The 14,730-nt window shown below is 45.5% G+C and overlaps 3 protein-coding genes across 3 annotated transcripts in view; 2 read left to right on the top strand and 1 right to left on the bottom strand.

Moving 5' to 3' along the window:
- Window positions 1-14,730, top strand: part of LOC119950988 (interferon-induced protein with tetratricopeptide repeats 5-like) — a 999,792-nt gene that overhangs the window by 680,053 nt on the left and 305,009 nt on the right. The gene's annotated exons all lie outside the window — the stretch shown is intronic.
- LOC119950954 (interferon-induced protein with tetratricopeptide repeats 5-like) overlaps window positions 1-14,730 on the top strand; it is a 169,565-nt gene that overhangs the window by 39,973 nt on the left and 114,862 nt on the right. The window lies entirely within an intron of this gene.
- LOC119950956 (interferon-induced protein with tetratricopeptide repeats 5-like) overlaps window positions 1-14,730 on the bottom strand; it is a 189,296-nt gene that overhangs the window by 90,993 nt on the left and 83,573 nt on the right. The window lies entirely within an intron of this gene.

Raw genomic sequence — 14,730 nt, 5'->3', positions numbered from 1 at the left:
AACTCTCTGATCACTGATTCAGACTATTCGCAAACACGGAGTCCTACTTGACAGTGAACTTAGATTCTAACCACATTTCTGCTCCATCACTCAATCACCGTCTTACATGATGCCTCACTGCATTTGCTGTTAAAACCCACATCCAGGATTTTGTTACTTCTGTACTTGACTATTTAATGCCTTCCTGACCATCCTCAGGTATTCCACACTCCATTAATAACATAAGAACATAAGAACTAGGAGAGGAGTAGCCACCTGGCCCTTCGAGCCTGCTCCACCATTAAATGAGATCATTTGATTTGATTTGATATATTATTGTCACATGTATTAGTATACAGTGAAAAGTTTTGTTTCTTGCAAACAAACAATGCTTACTATACATAGGGAAGGAAGGGGAGACTGCAGAATATAATGTTACAGTTATAGCAAGGTGTAGAGAAAAGATCAACTTAATACGAGGTAGGTCCATTCAAACATCTAATTGCAGTAGAGAAGAAGCTGTTCTTGAGTCGGTTGGTACATGACCTCAAACTTTGGTGTCTTTTTCCTGACGGAAGAAGGTGGAAGAGAGTGTGTCCGGGGTGCATGGGGTCCTTAATTATGCTGGCTGCCTTTCTGAAGCAGCGGGAATTGTAGACAGAGGCTGGTTTGTGTGATGGATTGAGCTACATTCACGACCTTTTGTAGTTTCCTGGTCTTGGGTAGACCAGGATCCATACCAAGCTGTGATACAACCAGAAAGAATGCTTTCTATGGTGCATCTGTAGAAGTTGGTGAGAGTCGTAGCTGACATGCCAAATTTCCTTAGTCTTCTGAGAAAGGAGAGTCGTTGGCGGACTTTCTTAACTATAGCATGGGGGGACCAGGACAGGTTGTTGGTGATCTGGACACCTAAAAACATGAAGCTCTCAGACAGGGCCATGTTCTCCACTACGCTTCCTGAAGTCGATGACAATCTCCTTTGTTTTGTTGACATTGAGAGAGAGATTATTGTCGTCGCACCAGTTCACCAGATTCTCTATCTCATTCCTGTTGGAGGGGAATTTGGAAATCAAGTTGGAGGGGAATTTGGCCACACAGTCATAGGTGTATAAGGAGTATAGTAGGGATCTGAGGACACAGCCTTATGGGGCACCAGTGTTGAGTATGACCGTGGAGGAAGTGTTGTTGCCTATCCTTACTGATTGTGGCCTGTGGATTAGAAAGCTCAGGATCCAGTCATAGAAGGAAGAGCCGAGGCCAAGGCCACAGAGTTTGGAGAAGAGTTTCGGATGAATGATAGTGTTAAAGGATGAGCTGTAGTCAACAGAAGATAGTTCTGCTTTCACCCACCAGTGGAAACAACCTGCCCGCATTCATCCTATCTATTCCCTTCATAATATTATATGTTTCTGTAAGATCCCCCCATCCTTCTAAATTACGAGTATAGTCCCAGTCTATTCAACCTCTCCTCGTAATCCAACCCCCTCAACTCTGGAATTAACCAAGTGAATCTCCTCTGCACACCCTCCAGCGCCAGTACATCCTTTTGAAGGTGAGTAGACCAAAACTGAACACTATACTCCAGGTGTGTCCTCACTAACACCTTATACAGTTGCAGCATAACCTTCCTTGACGAACTCCATCCCTCTCGCAATGAAGGACAAAACTCCATTCGCCTTCTTAATCACCTGTTGCACCTGTAAACCAACTTTTTGCGTCTCATGAACTACGACACTGAGGAGCCTCTGCACAGCAGCATGTTTTAATCTTTTATCATTTAAATAATAATCCCTTTTGCTGTTATTCCTACCAAAATAGAGAACCTCACATTTATCAACATTATATTCCATCTGCCAGACCCTAGCCCATTCATTTAAACAATCCAAATTCATCTTCAGACTTCAAGCATCCTCTGAACTTTTTGCTTTACCACTCATCTTAGTGTCATCTGCAAACTTGGACATATTGCACTTGGTCCCCAACTCCAAATCATCTATGTAAATTGTGAACAATCGTGGGCCCAACACTGATCCCTGAGGGACACCACTGGATACCAATTGCCAACCAGAAAACATCCATTAATCCCCACTCTTTGACTTCTATTAATTAACCAATCCTCTATCTATGCAACGACATTACTCTTAACACCATGCATCATTATCTGTTACAGCAACCTTTTGTGTGGCACCTTGTCAAAATCTTTCTGGAAATCCAGATATACCACATCCATTGGCTCCCCATTGTCTACCACACTGGTAATATCCTCAAAAAATTCTACTAAATCAGTTCAGCACGTCTTGCCCTTTATGAACTCTTGCTGCATCTGTCCAATGGGATAATTTCCATCCAGATGCCTCACTATTTCTTCCTTGATGATAGATTCCAGCATCTTCACTACTACTGAAGTTAAGCTAACTGGCCTATAATTACCCGCTTTCTGCCTACCTCCTTTTTTAAACAGTGAAGTGAATTGAAAATCGCTTATTGTCACAAGTAGGCTTCAAATGACATTACTGTGTAAAGCCCCTAGTCGCCACATTCCGGCGGCTGTTCGGGGAGGCTGGTCCGGGATATGAACTGCGCTGCTGGCCTGCCTTGGTCTGCTTTAAAAGCCAGCTATTTAGCCCAGTGGTGTCACGTTTGCTGATTTCCAATACGCCGGGACAACCCAGAGTCGATTGAATTTTGGTAAATTATCACTAGTGCATTTGCAATTTCCCTATCCATCTCTTTTAGCACTCTGGGATGCATTCCATCAGGGCCAGGAGACTTGTCTACCTTTAGCCCCATTAGCTTGCCCATCACTATCTTCTCAGTGATCACAATCGTCTCAAGGTCCTCACCTGTCATAGCCTCATTTCCATCAGTCACTGGCATGTTATTTGTGACTTCCACTAGGAAGACTGACCCAAAAAAATCTGTTCAGTTCCTCAGCCATTTCCTCATCTCCCATTATTAAATTTCACTTCTCATCCTCTAAAGAACCAATATTTACATTAGCCACTCTTTTTTGTTTCATATATTTGTAGAAACCTTTACTGTCTGTTTTTATATTCTGAGCAAGTTTACTCTCACAATCTATCTTACTCTTCTTTATAGCTTTTTTCGTCGATTTCTGTTGCCCCCTAAATACTCCCAATTCTCTAATCTCCCATTAATCTTTGCCACTTTGTATGCTTTTTCCTTCAATTTGATACTCTCCCTTATTTCCTTAGATATCTCTGGTCGATTTTCCCTCTTTCTACCATCATTCCTTTTGTTGGTATAAACTTTTGCTGAGCACTGTGAAAAATCGCTTGGAAGTTTCTCCATTGTTCCTCAACATTTTCACCATAAAATCTTTGCTCCCAGCTACCTTAGCCAGCTCGTTTCTCATCCCATTGTAATCTCCTTTGTTTAAGCACAAAACACTGGTGTTTAATTTTACTTTCTCACCCGCCGTCTGTCTTTGAAATTCCACGACATTGGGATCGCTCCTTCCAAGAGCATCCCTAACCATTAGATCATCAAGAGGGGCTGGTATAGCACAGGGATCAATAGCTGGTTTTTAGAGCAGACCAGTGCAGGCCAGCAGCACGGGTTTAATTCCCGTACCAGCCTCCCTCAACAGGCGCTGGAATGTGGCAACTAGGGGCTTTTTACAGTGACGTCATTTGAAGCCTACTTGTGACAATAAGCAATTTTCATTTCATTTTTCATTTCATTAATCAATCCTGTCTCATTACACAGGACAAGATCTAGGACCGCTTGATTCCTCGTAGGTTCCATTACATACTGTTCGAGGAAACTATCACGTATGCATTCTATAAACTCCTCCTCAAGGCTGCCTTGGCCGACCTGACTAAACCAATCGACATCCAGATTACCATCCCCCATGATAACTGCTGCACCATTTCTACATGCATCAGCTTAATTTGAGTTTATCCGAGAGTAAACCTTATGAAAGTGGGAAAAAAAGAAAACTCCTTCGCCCTCAGCCGTATAAACCCCCATGGATCTGTACCCCCATTTGTGCCATAAAGCCCTTCAATTCCTTTACCACAGTCGGCCTCCTCCCTGCTTCGATAATGACAGATCCAATTCTGGATCAATGACCATGTTAATGACCATGATCAAATTATGCGACTCTAAGTCCAGGACCTTACCTAACACCCGCCTCATTATCTCCATCTTGTTTTCGGACAATGCTCGGCACAACATCGAGGGCCGAAGGGCTTGTTCTGTGCTGTACTGTTCTATTGGCCTGCTGCCTTTGTCCTAACAGGCACCAAGGGCACAATTCTCCCAAAGGGAGACAAACAGCCGACGCCAGAGTGAAACCCGGAATGTTTCACTCCGGTATCGGAGGCCGCTCCTTGCCCCCTATTCTCCCCCCCACCTCCCCCCCCCACCAGGGGGCCAGGAATGGCGGCGCGTGAATCTCGGGTGCCAGGCCTTGAAGCTTGCATCAAAGCAGCGTACCGGGAATGACGCAGCCGACGGCGCCTAAGTGACGTCAGCCGCGCATGCATAGGTTGGCCGGCGCCAACCCACACATGCGCGGTTGCCGTCTTCCCCTCCGCTGCCCCGCAAGACATGGTGGCTTGATCTTGAGGGGCGGCAGAGGGAAATGAGTGTGTCTGTTAGAGACGCCGGCCCGACGATCGGTGGGCACGCCCGTGGTGCTCGATCCTCCCTCCGCCCCTCACAGGCCCCACACACAGCGGTCGCGCACTGTTCATGCCGGCAGCGACCAGGTGTGGTTGGCGCCGACGTGAACCGGTCGGGTTCGGCAGGCTGTTCGGCCCATCCGGCCGGAGAACCGCCGGTCGCCGTTAGAAACGGCCAGCGCCGATTCTCCGAGGGGCATGTCGCAAAAGGCGACACGCCATTTTGGGGGGGTGGGAGAATCGCGGGGGGTGCCAGGGCAGCGTGGCGTGATTCGCCCAGCCCTCCCGCGATTCTCCAACCCGGCGTGGGGGTCGGAGAATCGCTCCCCAAATCCCTTTAATCTATCAAATTGTCACTTGCTCAGTTTCACTTGCCAGCTTCAGGCTCTCGTTTCACATTCAGGAAATAAATGGGGCGCGATTCTCCCAGACAGGGAAAAATCGTAAGGCTGGCGTCAAATCCGGGCGGGTTTGACGCCAGCCTCCCCCTCCCCGACCGGGAACCGATTCTGGTCCCCGGTCGGGGCTAGTATGCCGCGGCCATGAACTCCGGCATCGCGGGCTTAACGAATTTCGTTAAGCCCGCTTGCCAGAGTTTGCGCCAGCTGACGCGTCACATGACGTCAGCCGCGCATGCGTGGATTGGAAGACTCCAACCCGCGCATGCGCGGATGGCGTCATCGCACATTTGCACGAAACCCGCGCATGCGCGGGCCGGGATGCCCCTCAGCCGCCCCGCGAAGTGATACAGCGGGGCGGCGGAAGGACAAAGAGTGCGCGGGAATCGGACCCACTGCCCAAACTCACACAGCCTGACATAAAGCAGACAGGGAGGCAGTTCACTTGGAGTCAGGGCCTGAGCATTTCCTTTCCTTTCCTGGGCTGAGCATCAAGTTCTCCATTTTAAACTGAATGTTTGAGCGGGGCAGCAGTGACGGATTATCTACTGCATTGTGGGTCATGAGAGACCATAGTTAAATTTACCAATAATGATATATTTCCTTGTGGGCGACTAGGAGCAGGAATGCCTCTCAGGATCTGATTGAGGGAATATTGGATCTCCCTTGCCCTGTTTTAACCCCTCCTGAATTACATGGCTGTCCTGATGGTGTTTCAGCTTCAGCTACTATGTGGTCCTTTCCCAGTAATTCACTCTTCACCAATTTCAGATTTCTTTCCCCTCCTTCTTCATCTTTACACTTTAACACTCTTGACCACTGATTCTGTATTTGATGTCCACTTTCAATTCTCCCTCTTGGTCAGCCTATCTGCCCAAATGCCTCGCCCATCCCTTCAGCACTCCTTGACATTCCCACTGCCCTACACCATTGTATGGTTGCCTCCTTCTTAGATTGACTGACAGTTTCATTCTGGGTCTCCATTTGCAACTTCAAATGGGTCTATCAGGACACTAATCATTGTCACTTTTTCAGCAGCATCCACAACAGCCTCCTCTCCTTTCTCAGAGCTCTACATCCAGTGCACTCTCTTGGGGCTAATCTTTCCAATCTCCTCCCTCGCACACACCCCTCCCAGTGTTGGCCCTGTGGATTCGGCCAAGGGAGATCAGCTCTCACTACTATCCCCAAATGACCCTCTGTTCAATTGTGAACAAGGTCCTTGCCACTCAGGAGCTTGTTATGCATGGTTTCAGTGGAATCAAAGCTTCAAACTATGTTAATTAGAGAATGAATTCCAATGATGCATACCTTAAGATTCTGATCAGGTGGAAAATGCCATGAATTTATTTTTAACCTTCACCGACAACATTCCGCTGATTGATAACATTGTTCAGCGTGTCATCATTTCCAGATTCTTTGATTCTATAATGTTGGAATAGAAACTGAAGCTGCCAAATTTAACCCATTGTTTTAGTTTCTGGCTTCTGACCACAGGAAAACAATTCAAATTGAGTTTTGGGACTGGACACCAATGTAGTTCAGTGAGCAAAGGGGTGTTGGGTGAAGTGGACTTGGTGCGTGTTAGGAACCAGGCTATAGAGACTGGGATGAATTAAAATCCAAGTCTCCATGGGGGATACAGTTGATGCAGGAATTGTGGAACCAGCTTGGAAAATTAATCAGCTGATGTCCAGGTTCATGGACATGTGCATGGAGGGTGAGTGAGTCCTGAAAGTATTTGAAAGGGAGTTACCAGGGCTGATGAGGAATTGCTTTTCTCAACAGGTAGGTTTTAAGAGGCATCGAAATGAAGGAGGGGTCGAACTGGAGGGTGGACAACAGAAGGGTATTTCCCTGAGAGTTGTACATAGGACAGCAAACAGAGGACTGGGTGGGAGTTACCTTGAGGTCCGGAAGTGACAGAGAAATTCATTATGGGCGAGGAGAGTGAATTTCTGGCCAGGACCTGAAGCTGAAATGACAGGAGTTCCAGGACCATTTTGAGGGCCCTCAAGAACCAAATCCGCACAAGGCATTTTCAAAACCTTTCTCCCACATGCTGTATGGGACGGTAGAAACCAAGTCCATTCTTATCTATCCAGTGGTAGACAGGGAACCGCCTAAAATAACTTATTTTCTTGTTGCTGCACTGTTACATCAAGTGTCCTCCATAGGTCTACCCGAGGCAGCTTCCTCATTGACTGTTTGTACTTCAGCGACATCGTCCCTAAATATATAGGGCTGGATTCTCAGTTTGTGAGAGTCCGTGTTGACGCCGCGATTGATCATTAATGTTCTACTGCCCCGATTAGCACTCCACTGCCAAATAAACTCTAGCGCCCGAGTGTCTTACACTGTGCATTATCTGTTCCCCCCCCCCCCCCCCCCCCCCCTCCCACCGGGAGAAGGCAACCCACAACTGCAGGGAAAGATAGAAGACCAGAGGGGGCCTGGGGGAGGCCGTAGAATACCAGGTCAGGCCTGTTAATGAGATGCAAATAACCATTCCTGTGCAATTTACAAAGAGCCCATTCATGCGGCTGTTGGTGCACCGGAACATGGCGTTCCATTGGCCACCTTGCCCCGATGTTAGGTCAGGTTTTACACCTTTTTAATTCCACTTTTTGTTTGGGTCCAGAATCATCGAGCAGATGCAGGAGACAAAGAAGAGCCTTTCTTCTGTGGGTGAATGTTTTGTCAATATGTTTAATACGCATATAAAGTGAAAAAATATCTCGGGCGGGATTCTTCCCTTCCCTGTGGGGCGGGAGGTTCCGGCAGGACGGAGTAACGTAAAGCACTCCGGCTTCGGGCCGCCCCAGAGGTGGGTCCCGAGTGCAGGGCCAGGCCACCGTGGGGGCACTTCCGGTGCCATATCCCCCTGTGTCCCCCCAAAAACTCTGGAGGCCGCCCGTGATGCCAGGATCTCGCCGGTAAGGGACCTACTCCAATTTACGCTGGCGGGACTGGTAAAGAACGGGCGTGACTTTGGCCCATCGCGGACCAGAGAATTCGGGTGGCCCCGGGGCCCATAGGGCCTGGTTTAGCACAGGGCTAAATCACTGGCTTTTAAAGCAGACCAAGGCAGGCCAGCAGCGCAGGCTCAATTCCCGTACCGGCCTCCCCGAACAGGCGCCGGAATGTGGCGACTACAGGCTTTTCACAGTAACTTCATTGAAGCCTACTTGTGACAATAAACGATTTTCATTTCATTTAATTTCATTGAGTCACGCCGGACCCCACCATTCTCCGAGGTGGGCGGCGGGACTCACGCCGGGCCGATTTTTGGGGTCTGGAGAATTTGGAGGACGGCGGGGGCGGGCTTCACGGCGAGCGCCAGCAATTCTTCGACTGGCGGGGTGTCGGAGAATCCCGCCCATACTTTATTTAACTGTTGTTTGTCATAAGGCTGTCAATTCCATTGAAAGGTATTTTACTGTATAAAGTGAGTTTGGAGTCACAGAAAGTGAAAGAAAGATTTTTTTTAAATTTTGGTTTATCATGAGGATGTTAATTTCATGAAAGAAACTATAATCCATGTCTGCTTGTGTCTCACCCCCACAACACAAAGATGTGCAGGAGAAGTGGATTGGCCGTACTAAATTGTCCCTTAATTGGAAAATGTCATCTAAAAAATGGAACTATAAAGGACAGAGTGGGCATGGAGTTTATGCAATCTTTGGCGATCACTCGGTAAAGAGTCCATTATTGTCAACCTTAGAAACTCTGTGTTATTGGGTATGGGTTCTGTCGGTCCTTGTATAGCTATGAGCCCGATCCCAGAGCCACATCTACAGGTGTTTCCAGTGGGATCGGTCCTTGGACTCCTGGGGCGGGATTCTCCGAACCCCCGCCGGGTCGGAGAATCCTTGGGGGGCAGCACAAATCAAGCCCCTCCACCCCGACGCTGACTGCCGTATTCTCCGTCACCGTTTTTCGGGCAGAGGTGGATTCATGGCACGCCGGTTGAGACCCGTTGGCAGCGGTGCCCCCAGCGTATTTGGCCAATGCCGCCGGCGTGGGTTATGCATGGTTCCACTCGGCGAGATGTGGCAGGTAAGTCGGCAGGAGCGGCCCTCGGGGACTGCGCGGGTGATCCGACCCCGGGGAGGGGTGTCCCCCACGGTGGTCTGACCCACAGTTAAAAAAAAATTAAGTCTTATCTTAATACATTACTCATTACTTAACCACAAAAATAGACTGTGTGTTACAACTTTACATATTTGCAACTGTTATCACATTTTCAATACTAAAAATAAAGTACAACATCGACACATCCCTTCGTGGCTTTGGGGCCAATAGTCATGACATACTAAATATGGCGTGTAAACAACATCAATATTATTCGTGATGTTCTATGCAGTTAAATCAAGAAAACACACTAGACTACCACTATTCCTCCTCTATTAAAACATTCGCACTAGTTTAGAAATGCAGATCAAGTTCTTGAACGGCACACATATCCCCATTATCATATATATTTTTTTAAACTTTATATTTTTTTAAACGTTAGAGTACCCAATTATTTTTCCCAATTAAGGTGCAATTTAGTGTGGCCAATCCACCTACCCTGTACATCTTTGGGTTGTGGGGGTGAAACCCACGCAGACATGGGGAGAACGTGCAAACTCCACACGGACAGTGACCCAGGGCCGGGATTCAAACCCGGGTCCTCAGCGCCGTAGGCAGCAATGCTCACCACTGTGCCACCGTGCTGCCCCACCCATTAGCATATATAACAGTCCCTACCAATTTACATGACATTTCTTCTTCAATAACTATTACAGCTCTTCAATGCAATACTGTTTTGCTGCATTGGGAATAATTTTCCCACCATGGCATCAAGATACAAAAATTCTTCAACTTTTGTCATTTATCATGTTGTGGTTCCTCGTCAGTCGCTGCTATTTGACGAGACACTTAATAACTCCACCGCGTAGTACATACCCCGTGGAGACCACAGATCATCCATCAGCTAATGTGCAGTTAGAGATGTCTGACCGGAGGTTTCTCTGTTCAGTAATAATTTGGTATTTTGATTTTTTCTAACCCGTAAAGTTTTCCTCCGGGCTCTGTCATTTAATGCCCTCAAATATGTAACCAATTGTATCATTAGTTTTCCCCCAATATTGTCTAAAACATTCTTCTCTGGAGTGTAGTTCTCTTCCTTCTTGTGAACTGGTTTGTCTGTTATTTATTTTTTCCATCTGAAAAATCAAATGAACAGGTCAAGGGTGGAGAGGGCCCTAATCTTTAATTTGTACTTTCTATTTTCATTTGGTTAATCCAGAAGTGCCCTCTCCAGGACTTCCGGATTTATTTTGCCACCATTTCTTTCCTTTTTCTTTTTGAACTATTTTATTTTCCTTTTCATTGATGTACATCATACAATTAAGGCCTGTTAAGCCTCCTCCTACTGTCATTGTACCCCTGAGTGGGATTTGAAGAATCTCAAACTTCTCCTCTTTTGCTGACTCTGATCCAATCTGGTCAAAATCTTACTCTGATACATTCCTGATATTGCTACTGCATTTACTTTAATTACTTTATTTCGATTACGACCGGATTTTTATGAAGGTAAGTTCCAAACATGACATTTTAACTGAACCATCTGTCCTATCAATGCTGCTAATAGGTTTTAATTCACTGTCTTCCCACCAATTGGGTCATGTGTTTTAATTGTGATACAATTTATTTTGCTCCAGACACCATGCTTCTCTAATTTAACTGTATGTTTACTCAGATTCTGAACAATCTTGTCTTTACATTTTACAGCTTCACTGATTATTTTCCCTCCAGTTTTAGTTGGTAGCTTCACCCAAACTTCCTCTGTATTATCAATTGGTGTTAATATCTTAATTTTTCTTGCATCTATTTTAATCAAATCTTTTCCTGCCATCAGATTCTCATTTCCTGATACTGAAAGTAATTCTCTTAATCTAACTTTTGGTCCAATATCTTTATTCTCCAAAGCTCCTTCTTCACTGTATTTAACATTCTAAACATCCTTTTTTTTCGAGTGCTGATCTTATCTTCAACGGGCACTAGGACCCTGCGGAGCTATGCAGTGTCAATTTCAAGGTAGCAGTTTCAAAGTAATTACCTGCAAGCAGCTGACTGCTGCCCAGGACAAACTCTTTATCTGTTTATTCAGAGACCAATTTAGTTCTTAACATACTGATTTACGACCTCAGATCACTGATCACATTTCTACCTGCCGTTTATAACTCAATTAATGTGAAACTCGGTTTTGCAAAATATAACATTTTTAAAAGTACAAACATCAAAGGAAATTCACAAATCCTTATGAAACATACACACATTCATTCATCCACTCAGATCTTGGATCTTGTAATAATCCACAGGAGGCAGGAGTCCCACGACCACACCAATATTTATTTCCAATAATTATATACAAGAGCAGCTCCAAACAGTGCTGCTAGCATTCCAGTCAACTTAAGACTGGATCACAAAGCCTACACAGGTGCTTATATGGGCCTCCTCAATGAGCTATCATTGAGGGAGCTCATACTCCAATTGGCCAACCAATAATGCCAATTGGAGATCATTACAGATCTCTACTTTGTCGGATTTCACAAAACCTTATTAAACACACACATACTTATCCACTGAGATCTTGGACCTCTATTCAGTAGGGTTTTAGTTACTTTTAACAAAAATTGAGACTCCTCAATGCTGATAAGTTTCACTAATGCAGCAGTTTTTTTGCCACTGTTAAGCTTTTCCACTCTTGTTTCATTGCTTCAACTCTATTGACCATGTTTCAGACCAAGACAATGATTCTAATTACCATTTTTTGGAATTCTAAGTTCTGTTCCTGGTTGTCCCTTTTAGATGCAATCTTAAATTAAGGATAAGTACCCTTTCTGGGCCCCATCCAAGGCTAACTAAGGCACTATCTTCCCGTTTTAGTTAAGGGTCGATTGGTTATTGGTCTCTAAAGATTCTAAGCATCCCTATTCTCTAGGATGTTCCTCATAATCTGCCTTATTCTAAGGATGATTTATTTTTTGGCCTCCTTTTACCAGGAATGGATGCAAGATTTTTAGTGCTGTCACCAAGATGTCTTGCAGATTTTTCTCAGGGTCAGCATCTTCTAGTCTGCTGATTTTCACACCACTCGATCCACAGATTTTCAGTCCCCTCGATCCACAGAATATCCTTACAAAAGTCAATCACACATGACTTTCCAGACTAAACTCGGCAGGTAAAGTCTGACTCACACATAGACTAGAAACTTTTAATATTCCAACCTTTGTGCCGGTTAGAAACTTCAAATATTCCAACCGTTTCTTGGGAACTAGACACTTCTAATATTTTATCCCCCACTCTAGCCCCCATTCTCCTCAGCTCGAAACTTCTAATATTCTAGCCACGATTTACCTAGAAACTTCTAATATTCTAGGCCTCCATGCTAGGTTCCATGGAGAAAGCAAAACAACCGGCTGGGCGTAATTAACACGGTGTTAACACGTCGGGTGCCATGTAGAAAATAAAGCAACCCGCTAGGCATAATTAACAGTGTTTTAATTAAACGTTGGGTGCCATGCTGTTGAAACTCACCACTATTCTTAGAAGTCCCCCTATACCAAAAAGGGCCGACATTCTAAATGGTGAAGAGGGATTCTCACTCACTGACTCTGATGCAGTCTTCGGTGGCTGCTATTCAGGTTAAACTATATTTTCAAGTTATCCTCCGGTACAACCCATACCTTCACCGGAGATTTTATCTACTTACCACTTAGTAGCATCGATCCTGGTTCCCGCATTGCTAAGTAAGTAAAGTAGACTTGGGAACAACCACTATTTCAGGTTAAATTATTTTATTATTATATTTTTTCTTTTCAGAGCTGCAATTACTTTCTTTACAGAAAGGTCAAAAGATCTTGCTTCTGGATCCTTCTTGTGGTTGAAGGGATCTTCAGGCCCACCTTGACAATCAATCCTCTTTAAATTCTAGTCTTCCTTAGATGTATTAGCTGTTTTAGCTCGTTTGCTGTGTCTTGTCTTTCCCATGACCGAGCTGACTAAGCTGAATCTGCTTGCTTCTCTTGTTCCTTGTCTCCTTCTCCCTGAGTTCTGGTTCTGCTCCCAGGGTTTATATTCTCTCTCTAACAGGTCTTAAGTTTTTTATTACCTGATTGTAAACTAACTATTATTTGCTTTGATTGTAAAAAGTGTCTTTGATCTAAACATTCTAATGCAACAAAGTATTCATTTTGGGCATGGCCTCATCCCTCAGATCTGATTACATTGTCCTTTGTGTTGTTCAAAGTTCCTTGTGATATTCAAAAATGCTTTGGTTTCAAGAGGTGTTACTTTTAATTCCTGTCACTTCTATCGTTTTATTTTCCAATTGTGTCCCCAGCTCATAATTTTGACTTTGATTTTGGCTTTACATTATTTTTCTCATAGACTAATAGTCTCCAATTTTCTTTAATTTACTTGCTTTTAGTAGAATTTTACACCGAGAATTTTCACCAAATTCAACTGAAACTCATCCTTTCCTTTCCAGCTGTTTACTAAGAGAGTTAATTTCAATGAAGGTGTGAAACATTTGCATTTAGCTGTATGCTAAAAATTCACTTGGTTATAACTTGAAAGACCTGTCTGTTTTAAACATTCCTCACTTAATTCAACTGAAACCTTCATCCATGCTTTTCCAGCTGCTTACTAAGATAGTTACTTTCAATGAAGGTGTGAACTATTGTTTTTAGCCTCACACAAAAAACCTAGGACGCGATTCTCCGCACAGGTAGCGGGTCATGAAAGCTGCCACCAAAACGGCCGTATTTCACGGCAGCCTCCGCACCCCCGCCCGGGACCCGATTCTGCTCCCCGGTCGGGGCTAGCATCGCGGCCCCGTGAACTACAGCATCGCAGGCTTAACGAATTTCGTTAAGCCCGCGCGCCAAAGTTAGCGACGGCTGACGCATTGATGACGTCAGCCGCGCATGCACGGATTGGACGACTCCAACCCGTGCATGCGCGGATGACGTCATCCGCGCATATGTGTTAGACCCGCACATGCGCGGTCGGTAATGCCCCTCAGCCGCCCCGCGGACTGATCCAGCGGGGCGGTGGAGTAACAAAGAGTGCGCGGGGTAAGTACCCGCTGCCTGCGATCGGTGGGCACCGATCGCGGGCCCATGCCACCCTTAGCATGGCCGTGGTGCGGCCGTGCCAATCGGTGGCATTGTTGTGCAGAACGGCACTTTGGCGCCGTTTTCACGAACTTGTATAGCAGGTGTATTCAAATTCATGAAAATGGCCGTAAAGGCCTTGGAAATCGGCCCATCGGCCAGGGGAGAATCACTGCTCGCCGTAAAAAAATGGCGATCAGCAATTCGTGTCAGGGGGCGAGCATGGGGGGGGGAGGAGAATAGCGGGAGGGCGTCGGACCAGCGTCGCCGTAAAAATTTGCGCCGCCCGCTATTCTCCCCCCATCGTGAGTGCGGAGAATCACGACCCCTGTGTGTTTGCTAAGCCTGCTTGAGAGAAAGAATCTGCATTTTATAATCCTGCTCTTTTCAGCTGCTATTAACCCTTTGTGGGATCTTTCCTTGTATCCTCTCATGTTTCTCTCAGACCAGATATTGCCAGACTTCCATGTTTCAAATGACACATCTTTCCATATTTTCAATGCCAAGAGCTATTGTGCATTTGGACTTTGCAAT

This window comes from Scyliorhinus canicula, chromosome 16 (assembly GCF_902713615.1).
Source record: "Scyliorhinus canicula chromosome 16, sScyCan1.1, whole genome shotgun sequence".
In the NCBI taxonomy this organism is placed as follows: domain Eukaryota; kingdom Metazoa; phylum Chordata; class Chondrichthyes; order Carcharhiniformes; family Scyliorhinidae; genus Scyliorhinus; species Scyliorhinus canicula.
Note: the sequence above shows the minus strand (reverse complement) of the source record. Positions and strands in the feature narration are given on the sequence as shown.